Below are 14,260 nucleotides of genomic sequence, written 5' to 3' on the forward strand. Positions count from 1 at the left end.
TTTTTATTACACGTTTGTGTTATTAAGGGGAGTACCCTTCTTTAGTTATCTTTTAGTGTGACTTGAAATGATTACTTGTTATCATGATAGAAGGTGACACAAGAGGTGAGAATAATTTTTTTCTCCTTACATAGTAAGGTACCCATACAAAAAATTGTATAGAGTATTTAGACAAGTTGATTTATTTTTATATAAAAAATTCCTTACTAATCAAATTCTAGATTAAAAAAAATAAAAAAAGGTCATATGTTCAATATACTAAAAAAATTGGTTTTAATAAAACATGTTAATGCTACATTAAATTCAAAAGACTCTCACCTTCTTCACTTCTCCCATCTACATGCTAAAATTCTATCCATTCAAAGGGGAGATTATATGAGAGAAAATTAGGACTTAGTATATAAACCTTATGAAAGAATACTAGACATAAACTATAGTATGTTTATAGTAGATTAACATGGTCAACATTTTCTTATTATAATTATTTATTTATTTAATGGAGATTAATAATTTAAAAATGAATTTTAATCACCAACATAAAAGGTTGGAATCATCAATGTTATTAATGAGGAATAAAAATAGGTATAAAAAATAATGCAAAATATTTGAAAAACATAATTAAAGTATTGATTGAAAAAATAAAACTTAAGGATCAATCATGAAACCCAACACTCTATGACACCAAGCGAGGATAATGAATAAATATATAATATATTACTATTATTCATAAGTTAAAAGTCTTAAATTGGTAATGAAAATATCACTAATAGATAGAATCAAATTAGAAAATATCAAGACATATTTTGCTTTTGCAAATGATCAATATTTTGGTGTAATGTTATGAAACCAAGTGTTATATGTTTTTCATTGGATGTTACCAAACATAGTATGCATAGATAGAAAACTTGAGAGAAGAAATAACTCATATTCATGATAGCATTTATTGCTTCATATAAAGAGATCCATCTTATATTTCATTAAAAATAAAATACTTGAAAACTACAAGGAAAAAAATCATGGAATTATTATTTTCCTTTGTAATCTTGTATATCAATCTAAAAGGCATCTAATCCAACTACGATACCACATTAATTTCTTTTCTACCCACATGATGATTATTACACTAACTAGCAATCTTGAATACTATTTACATATTTTGGAAAAGTTACCTAAAGATTTTTTCCCATTGAGTTCTTTATTCATGTAATAGTGAATATAATCTTGGTGCTTGAACTTCCTATATAAGGAAGGGTGTTCGTCATCTAGAACTTTTTTTGCAAGAGCCACTTCATCATCTAAACCTAGATAATAAAACATAGCAATTGATAATCTTTGCTTCACTTTATTTTTACTACTCAAAGTTCTATACTCTTGTATATTCCATTTTTCATCACCTATATTTAAATTAAAATTCTTAATAAGATATATCATAAAATTAAATACCTCTATTAGGTCACCAATATTAATGGCAAGTGCATAGGAAATCGGTTGATAGGAACCCATTCATTATTCTTGCAAACTTGAAGGCCTTCTATTTGTTCATCTTGGAGTAAAAGTGTTATGCCACTTCCATCTGAATGAGGGCTTAACCCCATTACTAGTTCAAGCCTAGAATAAGGTGGATATCAATTAACCCTTATTGTCATCATTTGATCATCCCCAAACATTTGTTCAAAATCATCACTCTTTAATTTTAAGTTTTCTGCAAATAGACTAGGATCATCTAAGCCACCCTTTCCACTTGAGTAGTGTAACTCTATAATGTACTCCTAAACCACATATTAAAAACTCATTAGTTGGTGGTTCAAATTATTAATAAAAAAAATTGTATTGTAAATTATCATCCAAAATTTTCTTTGAAATAACCACTCTTCAAGTGTATCATTTAAGTGAATATATCAAGAAACATTTGAGCCATTCTTTCCACTTAAGTGGTGTGAGAAATATCAAAACTTATATACCATGTACCTCTATCAGGTCATGTGTATTAACAATAAGTGCATAAGGAATGAGTTGGCTAAAAATTTATTTATTATTGTTTTGAACTCATAGGCCTTTTTTTCATCTTGAAGAAAAATGTTAGGAATTTAGGACACCTTGTTTAGAATTATGTCTTGACCTTCACACTAGATCAAGTCTAGGACAACATGGTTATAAACTCATTCTTGTGATCATCATTGAATCCTCTCCAAAATCTTCTTCAAAATAATGTCTCTTTAATTATATGTTTTTAATGAATTGATTAAGAATCATGCGATCCATGCTTACCAGTTGACTAATAACATTCTATAATATATTTCTATAATCCCAAATATAAAAAATCATTAGATGGTAATTTAAAGAATTAATAAAAACATTTTATGTTAATCATTGTAAAAAACCTATAAGCCGTGATGAAAACTATTAATTAAAAAGTGGGAATTTAAAATTCAAAACCATTTCCTACAAGCATGGTCTTGTCTTAGTGTTGCAAAGGTACACTAATGATCTGATTGGCATGGCACTCAAACCCATCTCAAGATTGGGGCTAAGGATAGGATTAAGCCATTGAATGAATTGACCAACCTTAGAGACTAAGTGTACCTAGATGACTTTGATGACTGCTCTTAATGTCAAGGCCTTAGAAAGCAATATAAACAAACCCCAATGAAATTGGACATAACTAGAATTCATTGTAACTATATAATATTGATAGCCACCAAACCACCACATTTCTAGGTGAATGTATGAATCCAGTACCTAAAGTCTAATGGTGTGGTTGGACAAAGAGTTAATTTGATGAGATTTTGAGGCATAAGTGCCAAGCCCATAAAGTCATCCCAGTCCAACTTTTGATCTTCATCAACCACAAAAATATTACCCTAGCCTTGAATATCTCCTTGTGGGGCATAATTTTTTTCTCTTCTAAGGAAAGTCTAATGAACTTATTAGCCTCTTATCTGATCTATCAAATAATGTGGAATTCAATGTTTCATAACCTGATGATCAGTGCATCTTTAGCAAAACTACAAATCAAATTATAAAAATTGTACATGGGTTTTAAATATGTATTCTAAATGAATTTCATGATATTTGAAAGAAGCCCCAATCTATGCAGGCCTCTAAAGGAATGTCCATCTCCTTCTACCATTCCTCATTATTAGAAGGAAAGAGAAGCTTTTCCATGTTGATTATAGGGACTTTCAAGACATAAGGAATTAGTGTTGAAGACAACCTCTCTTCTTTTGATCTTATATATCGATAAGGAATCTCATTGAAGTTCTTAACTATGAGCTCCTACACACTCTCTACAACAACAAAATTGTTACCCCAAATTGGATTACTGAAAGATTCACCTGTAGAGGATGCTATCCCTTTGATAGTTTGTCACTTGACAAAGGAAATGAATCAGAATTATATTATAGTTGATGAGAAACAAATCTAAATTTCTATCTAATATTGTAATTATTTAGTAATTTTGTGTTTCAGAGATTCTTTCAATGTTTCATCCTATACGTTTCTTAAGCCATTTTTGTTTGTCAAATTTTTTTGGATTTATTATATTTCATATATAATGTGTTAGATAGCTTCCAAAGATCATCATGATCCCAAGTGTGCTTTCCCTTAGTTGGACTTATCCATCTCTTTTCCCAGGCCATAGGGAGATAAAGATGTTGCTACTGCTAATGACCATTGGGCTCCCCCTAGCCAACCACCAACCCTAAGGACTTCTAGGTTCTGATGATAAATACCCTCCTTTACTTATAGCATGAGGGCTTTTTGTTGATTTCTTAGTATTTTTTTTGATGAATAGTTATGATGCAAGGAAGGACTAAATAAACTAGGGCCAAAGACATGTTAGTTTGTGGTGACTGATCAGGAAAGTACTGTACATACTTCATAAATTCTTTGGAGCCCAGAAATTTTTTTTTGGGTCCTATTTTTTTGGGCCCTTTTTTTTTAGATTTTGGGCTGACATGTAACTAACCCTAAAGCAATTTGATACTTTTTATAAAAAATGGCTTAGGGTTAGGGTTATTTCAAAGTTGTGATGCAAAGTTGGTTCTTGCAGCGGTATTGAGCTGCAAGGGATTACAAACTGTATACTGGATCATAAAATATTGAACTTGCTATTTGGTGGATGTAGTCCAAGGATTGGGTGAATGACATTAAATCTTGGTGCCTTGTGTTCTTTTTTGTGTGATCTATTATTTTTTGTTATTGGTTATATTTTCATGTAATTGTTATTTCTATCCGTGGTTTAATCCTAACAAGTGGTATCAGAGCGAGGTTGTTTTTTCAGTTATCCTCTGCAAGAAAGTCTCATGGTTGAGTGGGAGTCTCACAGTCAAGTGGGAGTGATGGCAGATGAGGGTAAGCTGAGGGTTGATAGGTTTAATGGGCAGAACTTCTAGTTATGGAAGATGGAAATGGAAGACTATCTTTATCAGAAGGATTTATGGAAGCCATTAGAAGGAAAAACCAAAAATCAAGGATCTATGTCAAATGATAAATGGGATCTATTGGACAGAAAGGCACTTGGAAGCATTCGATTATGCCTGGCACCATTGGTGGCATTTAATATTAAAAAAGTGAAGACAATAGAAGATTTGATGAAAACCCTAGTGACACTATATGAAAAGCCCTCCACTTCAAACAAGGTATTTCTCATGAAGCATTTATTTAATATGAAAATGGAAGAAGGTTGATCTATTATATATCATTTAAATGAGTTTAATACCATTAATAGTCATTTATCTTCTGTGGGTGTCAATTTTGATGAAGAAATTAGGGCTCTCTTGATTTTGTGTTCTTTGCCTGAAAGCTGGAATGGCCTAGTAATGGCTGTGAGTAATTATGTTCCTAGATCTAGTACCCTAAAATATGATGATATGATCAATGCTATTTTGAGTGAGGAAACTCATAGGAAATCCTTAGGTGTATCTACATCAAAAAGTGCTTTGAATGTACAAAGTAGGGGCAGAACGACTAAGAGAGGAAGTGATTCTAGAAATCATGGGAAATCAAGAGGAAAGTCAAGAGGGAGGAGGTCTCAATCAAGAGGACCAAATGACTATTGGTACTATGGGAAACCAGGACACAAAAAGAAAGATTGTTGGAATCGAAAGAAAAATGAAGGAGATAAACTAGATGGAGACAAGGAGGCAAATGTGGTAAGTAACAAATCTGATGAGGATGCTTTGCTTCTATCTTTAGAAAGTGTTGATGATTCATGTGTTTTAGATTCTGGTGCTTCATTTCATGCTACACCTCATAGAGGTTATTTCATTGATTATGTCCAAGGGGATTTTGGACTTGTTTATTTGGGGGATAATGAACCCTTTCAGATTGTTGGAAAAGGAAAAATTAAGATTAAGTTGCAAAATGGAAATCATTGGCTACTACATGAGGTAAGACATGTTCCAAAGCTAAGTAAAAATTTAATTTCAGTAGCGCAACTTGGTGATGAGGGTTGTGTAGTTACTTTTAATGTTAAAAATTGGAAGGTTTCAAAAGGTTTCCTTGTAGTAGCAAAAGGTGTGAAAGTAGGCACCTTATATCTTTGTACAAGTCATATTGTCCCTTCTACTTTAATTTTTAAAGAGGAAAATGAATGTTTAGGAACAATTGTTGCAGTTGAGTAGGGAGAACAAATAGTTGTTGTAGATTCTGATACAGTGCTATGGCACAATAGACTTGGGCACATGAGTGAAAAAGGTATGATAGTACTTCATTCAAAGAAAGTTTTACTAGGTCTGAAATGTGTCAATATGGATTTCTGTGAAAGTTTCATGTATGGAAAACAAAAGAGAGTGAGTTTTTTCAAGACTGGGAAGGAAAGCAAAAAGGAAAAATTAGAGCTTGTACATACTGATGTATGGGGATCCACTTAGGTATCTTCCCTTAAAGGCTCTCATTATTATGTTACATTTATTGATGACACAACTAGAAAAGTATGGGTTTATTTTCTTAGATAGAAATCTAATGTATTTCAAACTTTTAAGAACTAGAAATGCTTGGTTGAAAATGAGACTAGTAAGAAATTAAAATGTCTCAAATTTGATAATGGTGGTGAATATTGCAGTCATGAATTTGAAGATTATTTCTCCACTAATGGTATATGTAAACAAAAAACTATTTCAAGGACTCCATAAGAAAATGGAATGGCTGAATGCATGAATAGGACTATAATGGAGTGCGTAGGGAGCATAAGGTTGCATGATGGGTTACCCTTACACATGTGGGTGAAGGCTATCAATACCACTGTATATTTGATTAATAGAGGTCCCTCTACTCCTTTAGGTTGTGGTATTTCAAAGGAAGCATAGACTAGTAAGAAGTTGAGTTATTCTTTTCTCAAGACCTTCGGTTGTGAAGCTTTTTCTCACATAGATTTTGAAAATAGAACCAAGCTAGACGCTAAGTCAAAGAAATGTGTATTTTTTGGATATGGCATTAATGAATTTTGTTATAGGCTTTGGGATTTTGAAAATCATAAAATTATAAGAAGAAGGGATGTCATATTCAATGAGAAAGTGTTGTACAAAGATCTATTGCAGCAACATGAGAAGAAAGAAGATGATTATGTAGTGTTGGATGATACTCCAAAAGATGATGTTCTAGCCATTCCTCATGATGTGTAACAATAGCAACAAAAAATACAACACACACCAGTGAATGTTAGATGGTCAACAAGGCAAATTAGACCTCCAAAAATATTTTCTCCCTCTTTGTATTCAATTTTATTTACTAATTTTGGTGAACCTAAGTTTTATGATGAAGTTGTGTAGGTGGATACTAAGATTTAGTGGTAGTCTGCAATGAAAGATGAAATGGACTCTTTGCTGAAGAATAAGACATGGGATTTGTGCAAGTTTCCTATAGGTAAAAAGGCTTTACAGAATAAGTGGGTTTATAGGTTGAAAGAAGAGGAAAGAGGTAAGAAAAGATTTAAAGCCATGTTAGTTGTGAGAGGATTTGCACAGAAAAAAGAATTGATTTTGATGAGATATTTTCTCCTGTTGTTAAAATGACTTATATCCATACTATTTTAAGTCTTGTGGCTACTAAAAATTTGCATTTAGAGCATCTTTATGTTAAAATAGGCTTCCTTCATGGTGATTTGGATGAAGAAATATATATGGCTTAGGCACAGGGATTTGAGGTCAAAGGTAAGGAGAACTTAGTGTGCAAATTGAAGAAAAGTTTATAGGGCTTGAAGCAAGCACCTCGGCAATGGTATCTAAAATTTGACAGGTTTATGCATGAGCATGGCTATAAGAGGTGTCACTCAAATTATTGTGTTTATTTTAAGAGGTTGGATGATGACAACTACATTATTTTATGTTTATATGTTGATGATATGCTTGTAGCTGGGTCTAACATGGATCATATTAAGAAGCTTAAATGCCAATTAGCACATGCATTTTCTATGAAGGATTTGGGGGCAGCAAAAATAATACTTGGTATGAAGATTTCTAGAGATAGGAAGAACAAAACATTGATGCTATCTCAGGCTAATTATGTAGAAAAGGTTTTGCAACATTTTTCTATGGAGAATGCTAAAGTTGTCAGCACACCTTTACCTCATCATTTGAAGTTGACTAAGGAGATGTGTCCTAAGACACAAGAAGAGGAGGGTAATATGTCTAAGGTACCCTATGCTTCAGCTGTAGGAAGCTTGATGTATGCTATGGTATGTACTAGGCAAGATATTGCACATGCAGTGGGAATCATTAGTAGGTATATGAGTCATCTAGAAATTGAGCATTGGACTACAATCAAATGGATTCTCAAATATTTGAGAGGAACATCTAATAAGTGTCTACACTTTGGAGGCTCTGCTACTAATTTACAGGGCTATGTTTACTCAAATTTGGCAGGAGATATTGATACTAGGCGGAGTACTACAGGTTATGTCTTTACTATTGGTGGGGTAGTCGTGGGCTAGGTTTCTAGGTTATAGAAGATTAATGTTCTATCCACTATAGAGGCAGAGTATGTTGCTGCTATAGAGGTAGCCAAGGAGATGATATGGCTTTAGTTATTCTTAAAAGAATTGGGACATCCTCAGAAGGATAATTTTTTGTTCATAGATAGTTAGAGTGTCATTCATCTTGCAAAGAATTCAGCTTTGCATTCAAAGACCAAACACATACACTTGCGGTACCATTTCATTTGATCAATTTTGGAGAATGGACGGTTAAAGATGGAGAAGATACATACAAATGACAATCTAGTAGATATGTTGACAAAGGTAGTAACAAGGAAGAAGCTAATCTCCTCTTTAGCTTTGGTTGGTCTTCTACACTGAACATTAATTAAAGAAATAGCAAAGTCCAGGGTGGTTTGATCTAGTGGGAGCCTCATGGAGTGGCAGCATAGCTACAAGATCAGTCTCCAAGTGGGAGATTGTTTTTTAGTGTGGAGCTTGATCAGTCCCCAAGTGGGAGATTGTTAGTTTGTGGTGACTAATTAGGAAATTATTGTACATACTTCATAAATTCTTTGGGGCCCAAATTTTTTTTTGGTCCTATTTTTTCGGGCCTTATTTTATCATGATTTTGGGCTGACATGTAACTAACCCTAAAGTGGTTTAATACTTGTATAAAAATGGCTTAGGTTTAGGGTTATTTCATAGTTGTGATGCAAAGTTGGTTCTTGCAGTAGTATTGAGTTGTAAGGGATTATAGATTGTATACTAGATCATAAAATATTGGACTTGTTGTTTGGTGGATGTAGTCTAGGGATTGGGTGAACCATGTTAAATCTTGGTGACTTGTGTTCTTTTTTCTATGATCTATTATTTTTTGTTATTGTTTATATTTGCATGTAATTATTATTTCTATCCATGGTTTAATCCTAACAAGGCACACCCAGCTATCCAATCCACCTTGCAAGAGTTAACACAATGGAAGAAAACAAAAAAGAGAACACCATTGAGAGAGAGAAAAATATTATTTATTAAGTCATGAAAATATCATCATACATGTTCAGCTATAAGGCCTTCTAGATTACATCTAGATACAAATACATTCATTATCTAAGATCAAGCTTCAAATTTGCACAATCCAGTTCTGCTCTTCAATCATCTCTAAAAACTCTCTCTAGCTCTAAGCCTAAACACTTTACTTATACTAGCCAAAATGGCTTATAGTTCATTCTAGAATATTGAGAAGCCACAAGTTGGCCCTTAATAAATATTAAATATCCAACATGAAAATAAATCTAACATTAAATACTTGAAGAGCTACAAGTCAACCTATAACAACAATTAAATGTCTAGAAATTGATGTTTGAGAAAAATCATGATCTTTCCTATCTCCAATTGAATTAGAATTCATGCTTCAAATTTTAAATCATAATTTAGGTCCTCTACAACCCCTTAAATTCACAAAGGCTAATTCATCAAGGAAAATTGTGCACCCACTTTGAAGGTCAAGCATAGAAAACTATTGCACAAAACTACTAGAAATTGATACTTTAGGAGAATTGCCATATCTCCCAACTTATAAGGAATTAGAGCTTGTGCTCTTAATCATATTATTCTAGGCCCTCTTCACTACTTAAGTGCACAAAATCTCATTCATTAAGGATAATTAGTTACATAGTCTATAATAGGCACCTAGAAACCAAGAAACATAGTTTTAGCAAAACATAGTTTCAACAACAAGGTAAAAACTAAAAACATGTAGGATAGTAGTGCAACCTAGGATTCTCTTGCACTAGAAAATTAGGATTGGAAGAAATTATTCTCCTAAATAATTTATATGTCACAACCTAAGCTAAATCCAACTTAGACTAAGAAATCCATGAAGCATCTTCCATAGGTCTATTTTTCCACTTTACTAGATATTCATACTAATCTTTTCCCATCATGCTCTTACCAAATCTTTGGTCCAATATCTGTTCAAATTTTCAATATGCTTCTTAGGATAATCTTTTGATAAAATAACTTTAACATCTAACTCATGATACTTACATAAATTAGTAATAGTGAATATAGGAGATATATCCATGTCATCAGATAACTCAACTTCATAAACATTACCACTGCCAAACTTCTTCAAGATCTTACAAGGTCCAAATTTGTTCATATTTTTCTTACTGTATGTTCCAATAGGAAATCTTCCTTTTTTCACATGGACCATCACCTCATCACCAACTTGAAAATCATGATATCTCCTAGATTGATCAACATTCTCCTTATACTTCTAATTACTTTTTTCTATCCTTAACTTCACTTCCTTATGTAAGGATTTCATAAAATCAACAAATTTTTCTCCTACAACACTTCTCTTTTCTTCACTAGCAATATCTCTTAAATTTGATACTTCTCTAGGCTTCATTCTAGTAATAATCTCAAAATTTTTCTTCCCTGTACTCCTATTCATGAAATTATTATATGAAAATTTAGCTTGTGCCAATACTATCTCCCAATTACTTGGCTTATTACCAACTAAATATCTTGGAAAATTACCCAATCTTCTATTTACAACCTTTTTCTATCCACACATCTATGGATGGAATGTAGAACTAAACTTCAGCTTAGTACCCATCTTCTTCCACAAATTTTTCCAAAAATAACCAAAAAACTTACTATCTCTATCACAAATAATACTTCCTTGTAATCTATGCAATCTCACAATTTCTTTTGTCTTCTTACATGGTATGAAATGAGCCATCTTATAAAATCTATCCACAACAATAAATATGGAATCATACCCCTTTACTATCTTAGGTAATCCAAAAACAAAATCCACACTAATGTCACTCCAAGGTTTCTCGGGAATAGTAATAGGTGTATACAAACCAATATTTTGACTCACTCCTTTTGCAACTTTACAAACTTCACAAGTCTTTACAAATTTCTAAACATCCCTATACATTTGTGGCCAATATTAGTTCTCTTTTAAGAAACTCAAAGTCTTATCAATTCCAAAATATCTAGCCAATCCACCACTATGTTTTTCCTTAATCAAATTCAACCTCATAGAGCTTCTAAGAATACACAACTAAATACCTTTGAAAAACATACTTTCTGGAATGAAATACTCATTATACTTACTTATGTGTTTTTTTAGATTTGATGCTCTGCACTCTCCATGCCTCAGAAAAATTAGGATCAACATCATACAACTCTTTCATTTCATCAAAAACAAGAACTTCAACCTTCAGTTTAGTCAACAAATAATGTCTTCTACTCAATGCATCAACAACTCTATTAGTAATTCCACTCTTGTGCTTAATTCCAAATGTACATTTTTTCAAGTACTCAACCCACTTCATATGTATTTGATTCAATTTATGTTGACTTCCCAAGTACTATAAAGCTTTATGATAAATATACAACACAAAATCCTTAGGAATCAAATAATTTCTCCACTTCTTCAATTCTTGGACAATAGCATAAAATTTTTGATCATACACAAAATGCTTCCTTTTAGCATCATTCAACTTTTCACTAAAGAAAGCAATAGGCTTACCATCTTGAGTTAATACAACTCCTATTGCATTACCGCTTGCATCACTTTCAACTTGAAATACTTTATAAAAATTAGGTAAAGCCAATATAGGTAATTCAACAACCTTTTTTTTTCAAAGTCTCAAAACTCTTATTAGCTCCATGTGTCCACTTGAATTCCTTATTATCCCCCCTCATTGTCTCAGTCATAGCATTATAAATAGAATTGAAATTCATTATAAACTTTCTATAAAAACTAGCCAAACCATGAAATGATCTTACCTCACTCACATTCTTATATAGGCCATTCCAAAATTTCTTTAACCTTCTTAGGATCCATCTTCAATCCATCAACTGAAATCATAAATCCCAAATACATAATATCCTCTTGCATAAAAAAACATTTTTTAGATTAATCAACAACCTTTTCTCTTTCAACCTGTGCAATTCTTGTCTAATATTCCCAAGATGTTCTTCCTTAGTCTTATTGAATATCAAAATGTCATCCAAATAAACAATCACAAACATACCAAAGAATCTTTTTAGAACTTCATTCATCAACCTCATGAAAGTACTAGGTGCATTAGTCAAACCAAAAGGTGTAACCAACCATTCATACAAATCATCTTTTGTCTTGAAAGAAGTCTTCCATTCATCACCTTCTCTAATTTAGATACGATGATAGCCACTCCTCAAATCAATCTTGGTAAAATACTTTGCTGCACTCAAATAATCCATTATGTCATCCATCCTTGGCATAAAAAATCCATATTTTACTATGATGTTGTTAATAGCTTTGGAATCAGTACACATTCTTCATTCTCCATTCTTTTTAGGTGCTAATATAGTAGGTACAACACATGGACTCAAAATTTTCTTTGATTAATCCCTTTTGTAGCAATTCATGTACTTTTCTATTAGGTTCTTTATTTTCTATAGGTGTCAATCTATATGGTGCTTTCTTTGGCAAACTAGCTCCAAGAATCAGATCCATATATTGAATTATACTCCTTACTAGAGGTAAACCATCAAGAATATCCTCAACAACAATATCTTTGTACTCATTTAGAAATTCTACAATTTCTACTGTCACCTTATAATTACTAACTTTTTCTATCACTTGGTCATTACTACCAACACTCAATCCCCTAGGAACTATAGCAAAACAAATTTGATTCTTCTTTACTTCCTTTTCAAATTGCTTTCCATTAAACATGAATTTTTTTATTGTAGTAAAATTGACCTCATTAGAGTTTCAATCAAAGGCAACAATATTTGTTTCTTCCCATTTATCCAAAGAGTATATTGATTCAATCTTCCATCATGCACAACATATCTATCAAATTGCCATGGTATACCCAAAAAAATATATCCATGGGCATAATATCACACAAAACTTCATCAAAGTAATGTCTAATTTTGAACTTCACAAGGAATTTCTCACTTACCAATATCTTATGCTCATCTTTGATCCATGAAACATGATAAGGGTTGGGATGTTTCAACCTTTAGAATTGCAAATTTGTTACCAACTCTTCTAATGCCAAATTTGTTGAATGTCCACTATTAATGATTACCTTGCAATATTTTCCAACCATCTTACATATGGTCTTGAAAAGACTTCTCCTTAAAATAGGTTCCTCATCACTTCCCTTATTACATAAGGTTCTTCTCACCATCAATTTTTCTCTAGCCTCTGGTCCACTTGGTGAACTCTCAATGTCTTGTTGAATCACAACATTTCTACTATTCTACCCACATTCAGAAGATCTACATTCAAAATATCTATGCCTTTCTTTACCGCATCTAAAATAGGTACCACAGAAACCACCTCCAGGATAAGAATTACCTCTTCATTAGTAAGATCTAGTACCTCATCAACTACCACCTTTCCACTTGATCTTATCTTTTTCATCATTCTTCCATTCAAATTTACCTTTATCCTACATAAAATTGTCAAATCTACCACCTTCTCCATAAGATCTACCTCTGCCTCTCTAGAATCTACCACTGAGCTACCTCTTTGCCTTTGTTCATGCTTCTTTGTCAAGATCTCCTCAACTTTCAAGGCATATTGATATGCTTCTTTCACATTTTCCAACTTTAGAAAAATTATCTCATCTTGAATTCTAGATCTCAATACATTTATGTATCTTACCATTTTCTCAAGATCATTATCCACATGTCTAGATCTGATGTCTAATCTATTAAATTCCTCAGTATACTCTTTTATAATCATGTCCTTTTGTCTCAAATTTTGCATCTTTCTCAACAAGATAACTTGGTAATCAGTAGGAAAAAATTTGTTCTTTACCTTGTTCACCATCTTTGGACAATTTCTAATCTTCTCCTTTCCTCTCATTTATCTATAAGTTTAGAAATACTCCCACCACAATGAAATATGACATTTTAGCCTAGTAACCACAATCTTCACCTTTCTATTATCAAGAGTGTTTTCATACTCAAAAAAATTATCCATATCCAAGATCCAATCCAACAAAACATTGGTATCCAATTTTAGATCATAAGGAACAAATCCTATAGTAGGCTTCAAATTTTCCCTAGAAAACACTCTCAACAATCTTTCCTCATCTTGACTTCAAGTTCTGGATTATGGTTTGGTGTTGCTACTTCATCATCATTTATATCATCAAGATGTGCTCCTCTCCTCTAGGATATCTCCACAACATCTAATCTAGCTATAACTTGTCTCAATTGATCCAATATAGAATTATCAACATTTATTTTTCCACGAACCATGTTTCCAAATCATGTTCTTGTAAGATTGTAACCCTCTATACATTATAGGTCAAATTT

General features: G+C 32.4%; 1 pseudogene; it reads right to left on the bottom strand.

Moving 5' to 3' along the window:
• Positions 1-1,143: 1,143 nt before the first annotated feature.
• LOC149545508 (protein LATERAL BRANCHING OXIDOREDUCTASE 1 pseudogene) overlaps positions 1,144-14,260 on the bottom strand; it is an 83,768-nt pseudogene continuing 70,651 nt past the window's right edge.

Source organism: Cupressus sempervirens, chromosome 7 (assembly GCF_028749045.1).
Source record: "Cupressus sempervirens isolate cs-2001-9-10 chromosome 7, ASM2874904v1, whole genome shotgun sequence".
Taxonomy (NCBI): domain Eukaryota; kingdom Viridiplantae; phylum Streptophyta; class Pinopsida; order Cupressales; family Cupressaceae; genus Cupressus; species Cupressus sempervirens.